Source organism: Nycticebus coucang, chromosome 6, assembly GCF_027406575.1.
Source record: "Nycticebus coucang isolate mNycCou1 chromosome 6, mNycCou1.pri, whole genome shotgun sequence".
NCBI lineage: Eukaryota > Metazoa > Chordata > Mammalia > Primates > Lorisidae > Nycticebus > Nycticebus coucang.
In genome coordinates this window covers 131,457,466-131,469,553 of record NC_069785.1, presented here as the reverse complement: position 1 = coordinate 131,469,553, position 12,088 = coordinate 131,457,466, and the positions used below count along the sequence as shown (strand labels likewise).

General features: G+C 39.4%; 1 protein-coding gene across 4 annotated transcripts in view; it reads right to left on the bottom strand.

The window, feature by feature from the left end:
• OPCML (opioid binding protein/cell adhesion molecule like) overlaps nucleotides 1-12,088 on the bottom strand; it is a 1,112,106-nt gene that overhangs the window by 883,538 nt on the left and 216,480 nt on the right. The window contains exon 1 of one of the 4 annotated variants that reach the window (XM_053594863.1): nucleotides 2,593-2,668. The exons of the other annotated variants lie outside the window; for them this stretch is intronic. The gene's annotated coding sequence lies outside the window, so the exon portion shown is untranslated. Of the gene's footprint in view, nucleotides 1-2,592; nucleotides 2,669-12,088 lie in introns of those variants that run through there. 4 annotated transcript variants of the gene reach the window in all.

Below are 12,088 nucleotides of genomic sequence, written 5' to 3'. Positions count from 1 at the left end.
TAGTAGCACACAGGTGCCCAGGAGGGCTTGTGAAAGTTAACGAGAGGTCTTAGCTGAAGAGTCAGCTCTCGTTGAGAGCGTTCCCTTACACCCTATAGAAAAAGAAATCTCACTAAGAAAGAAAAAATCCAGATGGTTTATGAGGAAGAAAATATTGGAACAGGTCTTTCATATTCCAACTCCTTTTAGTAGCACAGCTGGATTTTCTGTGTGAGAGAAGTTAGGAAAATCTCAGTGAGAGCTGCTAACAGTGCAAATGATATGATTTTCAGGGATGGGGTGGAGAGAAGCACCTCCTCCCTGAAAAAGTCATCACTGTGGGTCCGTGTGCTACCATAGCTTTAGACCACCGGGAGGGATTTTCATCAGTAACAACAGCGTGAAGCGGAGTTCTGCAGAGGCAAATTGCACACACAGAAATAGCTCTAACACAGCTGCTGGGAGGCAATCACACCCATAGATGAAGGCAGACCAATGGGCTCCCCAATGCCTGAAATCGGGGGCTGAAGCCACAATGCCGTGCCAAGGAGAAATTTCACCACGGCGGGGCAGTGCCTGCTTTCTCCTCCAGGCCAGTTTGGACGACCTATTTTCCCTCCAGTCCTGACTTGTTTGGGGACGCGGCCCCGTGTTGATGAGTGAGACATCTCAATACACATTCAAGGTTATATCATCAACCACCTAATATAACGTACTTTGGTCACATCACAATTCCATTGGCGTGAACCAGATGTGAAGTCTACAGGACACCATGCCAAACAGGATAAGGGATTAATATGGACAAAATATGCTTCAAGAGCAAAGGTTTTGCAAACAGGCAAGTTTCAAATCCAATGTTTTCCAGTGGAGGAATATTTTCATAAGGTCATGCAGTAAATAAGCAAAGAATAGAGAATACTTAGTTAATGCATAGCTTTAAAGCGTTCTTCATTTGTTGAACGAGTATTTCCTAAATCATCATTTCCAATCAAAGGCTAACAATTTCTTCACTGATAGCAATGATGAAATCAGGCATTCTAGAGAAGGCACAAGGCTGAGGTAGGCATGCACACAACAGCAGAGGAAGGCTGGAGTTCCAGACATTGTACAGATCTCAACTTTAATAAATAGGAAGACAGCTGGGATTAAAAAATATGCTAGATGATGACTTTGTACTTAAAAATCTATACCCTTAAGTGTGTAAAGAAATTAGAAATGAGCAAAAGAATATTACTGGACATCTTCAGTGGAAAAGAATGCATTGTTTAGAGCACACCTTACTGGGTCATTTCATTCTAGACTTCCACTGCCTTTGAGCTATCTTACAACTCCGTAAATTAGATAATTGAGAGCAAAGCAAAATAGTTCTTGTCCATAAGCACGCCAATAAATTCTGTCTGTTGTAGGTTTGTTCAGTCAAATTCCCTCACTCTCAAGGAAAAAGCTAGTTTTACTTCCACTTACAAACTGCTGTCAGTCCCTGCTACCCCACATATACCTGTACTCCTTACATTTTGAAACCTATATATGCTCCGACTTATGTCCTTGCTAATGAGTGAAATAAAATGTTTAATGATCATCCATTTTCTGTCTGCTTGAGAATCACGATTTTACCTTTTCTGAAATGTATCCTTTAACAAATGAACAGAGATGCTCCATGGACTTAACCTAATAAATGGCATAGCACAGACAGATTGCCATGGAACAGTAACCAGGTGGTCACGGACGACGCTGAACTAGGATGATGAAAAAAGAACACATCCTCTGCCTGAATCAGAGTGAGGAATTTCTGTAGCCACATCTGGGCATGATTCCATCAACTTGGCAGAGGAAGAGTATTTCTAGTAGAAATACTCAAAATCCACTATAGTCCTGTTTGTTTTCGTGTAGACTGAGGCCCCCAGTCACTGTAGTATGCCATCCAGGTTTGCTCCTGGCACAGATTCAGCCATTGTCAGCTAGCCCGTGTCTGGGGGGGCTTCATGACCACCTGAATTAAAAGACCCCTCAAGGTGCTATAGGGTGAGGCTGAGGGTTCTGGTAGCCTACTAGACAATTCCATGAAAGACGCTCATGCTAAAGTTCTGCTGTGATATTTATGAAACAGTGTCTCAATAGGCCCTAAGCTACACATGCAAAGAAAACGTATGGTTCAGGCCTCAGAATTACATCATAGATCCATTTTTCCCTCTGTGCCTTTATTTTTCTGTTTTATGCACTAGTCCAAGTACATGTGTCAGCATGCTAAACTCTATAATTTGGGAATAAAGTAATGATTAATTTTTTTCTGATCCAACCCTGAACCCAACTGGTATATAAATATCTTATGATTGTTTTTTTCTTTTTTTAACAAAAAAGGCAGAAATCATTTGTGCTATCATTAGTAGAAATGAAATTATTATAACTCACTTAGATGTCTTATGAAGTTCACTTTAAATAAATAGATGATCACAAGATTCATGAGAACACTTAAAACGAGTTGACGTGCAGAGGTAAAATAATTGTCTTTGGCATTCAGTTCCTGGTAATTTCTCCTAATTGTATCATTGACACTGATCCAACACTCACATTCCTTTTACCATGAACAGATGCAAACCCATTAGCACGGCCTACCTTCATGTACCCGCCATGCTGCAGGAGACAAAAGACGAAATGGAACCACTTGGGCGGAATGAGTAGTAACGGGCCAAGGACTTCCTTCCAATGGAACTGAGAATTAGGCAGGCTTCTGAGCTCTCTCCTGAAGCAGCTCAAAACAATAATCAAATATCACTTACCTAGGGAAAGATGAAGGGAGAGAGGATAGAAAAAGAAGAGAGTTAGAGTTTACCCCAACCACATTATGTTCCAGTGAAATGATCTATTTTAAGCAACAAGATGTTTAAGGGAATGCAACTTTCCCACCAGCTCCATCCAAGTAAAATCTAAGTTTTAAATATACCAAGGTAAGGTCAGTTGTGGAAATTGTGCATTGTTGCAAAGGCCATGCAGCCTGCTATTTGTTTTCGTTTCTGTGCTGGCATTCTTACACAGGTGCATTAGCTACTAGAACATGGGCCTTGTAACAAGAGACTGGTTGGGGACTCTGTCATGTGCCAAGGAAAGGAGAAAAAAATGCAAACGACGCAGCTGCCTTAATGATTATGGAGGTTCTGTAGCTATGTGGTTCAGATGCTGAGAAGATTGAACTAATAAAAAAGAAATGAGAGAACTGTCATCACAGATTACATAGTATTTATTCCAAAATCTGTTCATTATAGAAATTTGCAAGACAAATGGGTTTTTAGCCTGGAATGGCAGCATTCTCCTCCTGGTAAGCGTACAACGAGGCACCTAATTTGTCTGGAGCGTGATCTCTCTCTCACTCTCTCTCTCTCTTTTTTAATATGCCTGGCTCTAAATCGCAATAAAATTCCTGAAAATATTCATTAGGAGGTCAGTAAAAACAAGTGGGATTTATAGAGTTCGATACAGTTTACAGAGGATTTTGATAGGCAATGCCTCCATTGATTTTCATGACACTTTACTGTGAGTAGAACAGGTTTTATAATTCCCGCCTACCCCTTCTCTTTCTCTCTCTCTTCCTTTCTTCTTCTTTTTTTAATAGATAACATGGCTCTCAATTTTATTAATCAGATTGCTCAAAGTCACACTCCATGACATGGCTTCTGTTCTCAACCTTCACATTGCTACACTGCTCTCTTGTTCTCTTGACCCAAACTCAGAGACAATGCAAAGATAGCCAAAAAGAAAAATAGGGAAGGAGAGCTAAAGAAGGGAGAAGGGAGGAAAGGAGCAGACAAGAGGATGAGAGGGATAGTAAAAGGCATAAGAGAGTAAGAAAGACAGAAAAAGATAAAAGTCATCAAATGTTTGAAGCACATTATTAATTTATCCAAGAACATAAATACGTACCTGACATGTAGAAAACTCCATGAAAGTAGTTGCTATTAGTCACTGATTTAAATCTATTGATCCAAGGAAAACTGAAACAGAGGGTATCATCCCTACTGTGGCTATTCTTGGTCCATCTGCCTAAATAGCTAAATGATACTGGTCAGAGGAGTAATTGTGGTAGAGAAATGTCATTCTGGAGGGGGGGGGGAAACTCTAAAAAGAACCCTTTTTGGTCCTGTTTTAATCCCTTGTCATTAATGAAAGGTTAATTTCTGCCCTGCTCATCAGCTGCAAATATCAGCACTTTGTTGTATCCAGTAGTTCTAATGTTGTCTTGACTTTCTTCCCAGGTAATTCCAAGGATCTGAAGCCAGCCTGGCATCTGCATGGTGTTCCTGATAACTTGTGTGCTAACAAACGCAGCCATTATAATTGTTATAAAACAGGCTATGCACTAGAGGTTAGGAGAGGCCATAAAATATTAGCAAGGGGAAACTATCAACATCCAAGCATGTCTACAAGTTTCTCAATACCATGGCCATTATTTAACTAGGGAGGGGAGTTGTTAGAACCACATCGGCAGAAAAAAAAAGTCTGAAAGGGGACTTGGGGTAATATCATGGGATCATCATGTGTATAGCTTTTTATTGGAAAGTAATTATAGCCTTATTCAATTTATGACCCAAATGCACCTAATCCCCTCAATAAATGCTCCTCATTCACCACCCAGCACTTTCTGAGTCGGCTGGCCAAATAAATGGTGGCTGTTTCTACCTGGGTGATGGCAAGGCTGTTAATCGTAACACTTCATGAAACTTAATTATGCAAAGCAGAGAGGCTACTCTGGAGCTATTAATCAGAGGTTTGATTCAGAAGTAATTTGTTGTTGGGACCCAAGGAGCTGTTCCTCTGGTTCCTTCCATTGTGCTGTGCTAATAGTTAATCCCCTGCTTTAATAGAAGTTGCTGGGGTTGAAGCTAGGAGCTCAATGGAGGCAACGCAGTGAATGAACTTCACCTTGCTTATTAACGGGCAACATCTAATTTCTTCTACTTAAGTCACCTTTAATTGCAACAACCAGAAACCAATATCATTCATGGTCCATCAAGGACAAGTAGCCAATTGCTTATTTCCCAACTGCCTTAAGGCAAAACAAGAGCAAATGGGTGGATTATAAAAAATGAGTTAAAATGAATAAGGAAGTAGATCAACCATACTTAAAATTGACAGAGAAACATGATTTATATCATCTCTGAATATCTTTAGAAAAAAATATACTGCATATAATCTTCTAATAGTGGTGATTTCAGTATTTTCTCCTAAGTAGATGAAAGGGTAAGATTATCATGGAGCCAGATGGTGCCTGGTTGTTCCATACCCATTTTTGATAGAAAAGAGAGCTAATGGGAAGAGGAGAAGGAAAGGGCCCACTATCTGATAATAATTCATAAATATTATCACCACCAATAAAGACCTTCAGTGGGGTCTTGGGATCATTGGTATAAATCTATCTATTCATTCAAAAAACATTAATTGTGTACCTTTTAAAAATTACTCCAGGGGCTCCTTGAATGCTAGAGACACAAGTGTACACATGTCACAGCCCATCCTTTCAACAAACTCCCAGTCTAAAACGAAAGATCTGCAAAGCAGGATAACAAGGACAGTCATACAGAGGCGTAGAAATCCCCTCGCATAATAGGAAAAGACAGATTTAGAAAGGACACAAAAGCAGAGTTGTAAAAATTATTGAGGAGGAAAAGAAATGATGGATCATGGAGATTTAAAGAAGATGCATTGACTGAGAGATGAATGAGAGAGGCAGAGTTTTAGAATAAATGAAGTAAGAAAAACGGGAGATCTTGACCAAAGGAAAGACCAACATTCTGATGCCAGCCTAACTCTCACACTTATCCCCACTGCTCTTAGTATAAACTCTGTTTTTAAGGCAAGGTGATCTCCTCTTCCTTGCTCAGCCCCTCCTCTAAATCTTTGTTCATGCTGTACCTGTCAGCAAAACCTCCCTCCATATTTTTTCAAATTCCACTTATTCACCAAGGGTACGATCTCAAGGTCAACTGGTTTCTGTTTTTTCAACAACAGGGTCCATATCACTCAAGGGTCACTGAATCCCACATGTTTCCTGACACAGTTTGTGACTCCTTCAGGGGTACATTTAGGCACACCAAACCTGGGCAGAGATAGTGCAGTGGCTTCTAAAGATATCAGGTCTTAATCCCAGGAATTTATAAATATCACCTTATATAAGGAAAAGGAGTCTTTGCAGATTCGGTTCAGATGGAGGTGGAGATATTATCCTGTATTATCTGGGTAGCTTTTAATGCCAAATGTTCATTTAAGAGGGAGGCAGAGTGTGGTCATATCATAAAGACAGAAGACAAGGAGGCAAGGTAACCACAGAGGCAGAGAGTAGAATGATCCAGCTACCTGCCAAGGAACACCAGCAGCCACCCTACACTGGAAGAGGCAAGAAAGGGACCCTCCCCTGGAGACCCAGGAGAACACAGCCCAGTCAACACATACATTTTATCCCAGTGATACTGATTTAGGACTTCTGCCTTTTGGAACTGTGGGAGAACAAATTTATGTTATTTCAAGCCACTAGGTTTATGATAATTTGTCAAAGTGGCCACACGAAACTGATACAGATGTATAGGGTGACTATGTATTTAGACCTGTATTTAGTATCTGGCCATGTATCTAGACCTGGATGGTCTGTCCATGACTGCTGCCCTAGCACCATCATAATGGTTCCCCATCCACTGTTCTCATTTAGTGATAGATTATGTAGCCATCCCAGACATGGCTGGTGTTTTAGTCTTTTGTTACATCATCCAAGCAACAATGAACACCTAAAGTTTTTGAAGCAAAGAAGAAAAGTCTCTGTCATTTCAGAAATAACTTGCTTACATGGTATCCTGAAAATTTTGAAAACAGGAAATTGTAGGGCTAAAGTAGCAGGAGTATACGCTCAGAAATATTTGTTACTTAAAGGTGAGGTTTTTGATTTGGTCTCATCCCAAAATACCAATTTGAGGTTTTTCCCAAAAATGAATAAAGATCTCAAACCCAGATCAGATTTTTTAAATTGATAATATTGAGAGCATTTGGTAGATATGAGGACCTGTCCTATTTGTTTAGGTAAGTCTGGATTTAAGTCTTTGATGGGTTTGTTTCAGAGAAATATCTATGTGAACTTACTTGATGAGATCAGAACAGGGAAGTTAAAAGGAACATTTAAAATGATTCCTTGACACGTGGCTTAATAGTTTGAGTGTTTTTCACCTCAAATTTTGAAATTTGATCCCCATTTTTGGAGGTGGGGTCTAACAGCAGGTATTTGGGTCAAGGGAACAGATCCCTCAGAATGGCTTCATGCCATCCCAGAGGGAGTGAGTTCTCACTCCATTAGTTTGCATGAGAGCTGATTGTTGGAAAGAGCCAGGCACCTCTCCCCACCTCTTGCTTCCTCCCTCACCATGAGGTCTCTGCACACACCTGCTCCCTTTACCTTCTGCCATGAGTGGAAGGAGCCTGTGGCTCTTACCAGAAGCAGACCCCCAATGTTGAACTTTTCCAGACATCAGAATTGTGATCCAAATAGACCTCTTTTTTAAAAAAGTACATTACCTGGACCGGGTGTTCCTTTATAGCAACACAAAATAGTTAAGATAGGTAGCTCGTGGCTTCTTTAGAGAAAATATCTACTTGTTTGTGCATATTTCTGTGTGAAGGATAGGGAAATAATTCATCAACAAGCAACTTAATCTGGGCATTGAGGATATATAAAACAGTATAAGGACAGATTAAAAAAATATGTTAATATAATTTCCGTCAGTCATATTCTTAGGATCCATCATCGGGGATTATATGGTTGAAGTAACAAGTATGCATCAGTGTGAATCACTACATACTAGCACTGGGAAAAAATGTATAAAGTAGATTTAGTCCACATATATAATTTTGTTGGGGACTTGAGAGGCTTAGAAAGATATAGAAGATGTTATCTAATGAAGGGTCAAGACAAGGCTTTATTTTGCTGAGTTATATGACTATGAATGCCAGAAAAATTATAAGAGGCAGTCTACTGTGAACTAGAATAATTGTTAAAAGCTTCTTATAGAGATTTAAGTGAGCTGGAGTATGAACACAGGCAGAGATCACATCAGTAATGAAAGGGCAGGTGGGGTGGCGCCTGTGGCTCAAAGGAGTAGGGCGCTGGCCCCATATACTGGAGGTGGCAGGTTCAAACCCAGCCCTGGCCAAAAACTGCAAAAAAAAAAAAAAGGGCAGGTGGAAGAGTAGACAAGGACAATACAGGTGACAGTATATGAAAGGAATTCCACGTGAAACAGGAGAATAGCATCACACCACCTTCATCTTACTATTAATTGCTCCAATTGGTTTAGAATATGTTATACCGTTTCTTAAGTCCCATGGAACTTAGCACTCCTTACCCTCTATTCCTTCAGATAATATAAAAATTTCAACCTATCCTCTGAATCTAAATGTTTATGAATTGAATTGATTAGATGAGAGCCTCACAAATTACAGGGATGTGATGTTACATATTAGGATACAGTGATGAAAATTAATTCAAATAATTAAGTCACTTATTACTTTAACTCATTTAATAATTAAGAAAGAGCATGCAAAGCTCTTCTTTTCTCTAGTACTACTGAATTAACTCAGCTTAGGAATGGTTAGATAATTCGACAACGTACTAGAATTCCAAGCTTTTCTGTGGAATTTTGGATATTGGTTATTGAGCAAGATACCTGAACATTGGATGACTTGGGATAATATAGGTTATGAGATATTTGCAACTAAAAAAAAAAAAATAAGAAGTGAAACAAACCTCTGAAAAGAAAATGCAACACAAAAGTAAATACACTGACGTCTGTTTCGGATAATGAAGTTGGAGGAAAAAAGGGAAAATGTGAGACCCTACAGTGCACAGGAGAGACGATTAAGACACAGAAATGGAAGCTGGCATAAGGGAAAAGTGGTACTTGGAAAGTATTTAAGCATGTAGAACCAATTTGCTTACCAGGAGGTAATCATACGCATGGCACGAGAATAGGAAACTCCAACAGAAATGTGCCTTATCACGCTCTCTCTACCTCCATCTACCTACTGTATAAAAGAATGCAAATGGTATGCTGGATGGTTTCGGGATGGCTGATTGCTGTTCATTGGGCTGTTGGTTTGTTAGTGTTTCACTAAACAATAGAGCTAGAAAGTTTAACACACAAACAAAGAACACCTGGATCCTATTAATAACTTGCATCACAATGGATATTCGAATGCTATCTGAAGTTGAATAAGATCTTAAGAAAATATGCTACCAGGTGTGTTCTAAGATTGACCTTGATCTATTATTGAGAGCACATTATTGATAATCTGGTATCAGTCATTGGCAAGTTAGCACAAATAAATGATAGAGGGTAGCTTGAAATGTGGGGATGATGACCACTCTGGAAAGTACATAGAAACAAGATTTAAAAAGACATCTGGGTAGAAGAAAAGTTGCCGAATGGGGTCACCAAGAACAAGTTATACACATGGAGTGGGTTTCTTTGTGCTGTCCGCGTAATCAAGGTGAAGAACGGGAGACTGATAACTCTATCACCACCATTCTATGCTCTTGGTTGTAGATTTGAACTTTAATAACTACTGGAACAACTTAATGTGAAAATCACTCAGCTTTATGTGTAACATTTTTAACCACAGCATTGATAAATTCTGGTGCTGTCATTTCTATTTTGCAAAGCTCTTTGAAATTTGTGGACACTCACACAAGGGAATACAGGGCACTGGATGGCTGAATCCACAAGGGGGCTAAGAGTCTACAGCCAGCAGATCTAACATGCATAGTAGACTCATCAACATAGCAAATGTCTGTTGTGAAGTGAAGCTTACAGTCACCATAACGCAGCCCTTTCATTTTTAAGATAACAAGAAGAGGGGAGCAAAATATCTGAATAATAAGTCCTATTTATGGAGCTCAGCTACCTGACAGGCCTCAGGGTGAGCAGAATTAACTGGGTAAACAGCAGCACCTTGCAACAGTACTATGAACTGAGACCTAGGATGTCTTCCATTTCACAGATGCAAAAGCAATGCCCAGGGAGGATTTGTACTCCTAGCTCCACTGTGTGCACTTGGGTACCACCATTTGCTTAGCCATCTTATGCCAACACTTTCTCAAAAGCAAAAATGTCAAAATGTGGGGAATTTCCAAGTATTTGGGTCAAGATGAAAGATGGTACCTAAAATCCATGAATCTAACAGTAGGAATTTTTAAACGGACACAAATGTTGCTATGGAAAGTAAACAACTAATTCCCAGTACCCTGAAACGTAGACCTTAACCACCTTCTAATTCTTTCCTTGCCAAAAATAGTTTTGAGGGATTATTTTTTCTAACAAAAATGAACTTCTAATTATGAAACAGAAATAGATAGAAAAATATGATTCATTCATGGCAATTTGCATCATAACCAAATTTCTCAAATTCTAGTTTATGGATAAGGAGACCTACCTAAACCAAGATACAACTATAAACTGCCAAATGGACACGGGTGCGAGACTCTGTACCTTAGGTAGAGCAAGCATCTCCTTTACCCTGCAGCTCTTTATGCAGAGAATGATAAACAGAATCTGATTCCTAACTCTGTTCTCCATCATCAAAACCATGCTTTCTTTCTCCTAGTCCCATAAAAAAAAAAAATCCCCTTTCTCTTAATACTGCACAGAGACAGTAGGAAGATTATATAAGTAACAGACTCAAAGCAAAGAGCACTGTGAGTGTCTTAGAGGGACTCAAGGAATACTTATCATTACACTGTTCTCCAGACCTGCAGCTTCCCCCTGCACCCCCTCGACCAAAACAACATGAAGATGCCAACATCGGAAAGGGATGACTGACTCACAAATATTTTTATTGCATGTAGAAATGGCAAAACCCTGTGGGAGGTTGAAGAGCCTTCCCTTCAGCTAAGAATACAGAGAACTCAAATAAAAATCCCATGAAGTATAGGAAGTCTGGCTGGGAGGATCATTTAAGTGCCTTGCACAAGGATATGCAGTTACTTTTAATTAAATCAATAGTTTTAAGTGATTGCCTATTACAGCCATGCTTATCCTTCTCCCCAATCTTTCTTCTAAGGACAAATTTCACTACTCTCTGCTCTCAGATTTCCTGATGTATGGATTCACATCAGGGCTCTCCTCCACCTCACTTATGCACACAGGTGTCTGCCTCTCCTCTGCCCTGAATAATTAATACCCATACACATTCCTAGGCATTCTCTCAGAGCAGTAGTCTTTTTCTGTTGATCATAAGCAGTTCATCTTAGAATTGCACAAACGGGAGCCAAGATCAATGGCAACCTGATTTATAGCAGCTCTTACCAACAGCTTGTGGAAATTAGAAATAAATATGGGGTCAAACGACTCTACAGTAATTTGACATTGGTAAATCTGGCTTATTTAGAAGTCTTAAATAATAAGGACCTTCACATCGTTATTTTCAGCTGAAAGAGCATCCGTGCATTGCCCGAAGAGCCTTTGAGAGCTAAGCAGGTGCTTTAAGGTATATCACCATTAGAAGTATTTTTCCACTCTCTTAAATATTGCAACATATCTGAATTGGAAGCACAACAAGGTAACAATTCACTGCCCTAACCAGCATGCAGTGGCACGTCCTGGAATTGCCAGTGCATCCCACCTCTGTGTTCTGTTTGAAGGTTGTATTATAAGTCAATAAAACAGGTGTCTGTATTTCTGAGTACCCTAGGAAAGCTATAAATGCCACATATTGATAATTCAGAAACTTTATGGATCTAAGTGAAACAAACAGTGCAAAATTTCAAAAATAATGACAACTTCATAAGTGAATGTGATTATATTAAGAAAGAAAAAACCAACCAACCAACCAAACACACAAAAAATGATGGCTCTTAACTTGGAATGATGGTTTGATTCGGTCAGTCCAAAGTCAACATTGGCTTCAATTTACAGGGAAGATTTTCTTGTCTTGAAATTGCTATCAAATACAAGTTTTGAACATATGGAGCAACTCAGCAGAGACACCAGCATATACATGTGAGCTAGTCCTCATTTTCTATGAAAGTTGCACCATGAAACACAATGACAAAAATGAAAATTGTACATAATTTAGAAAATCC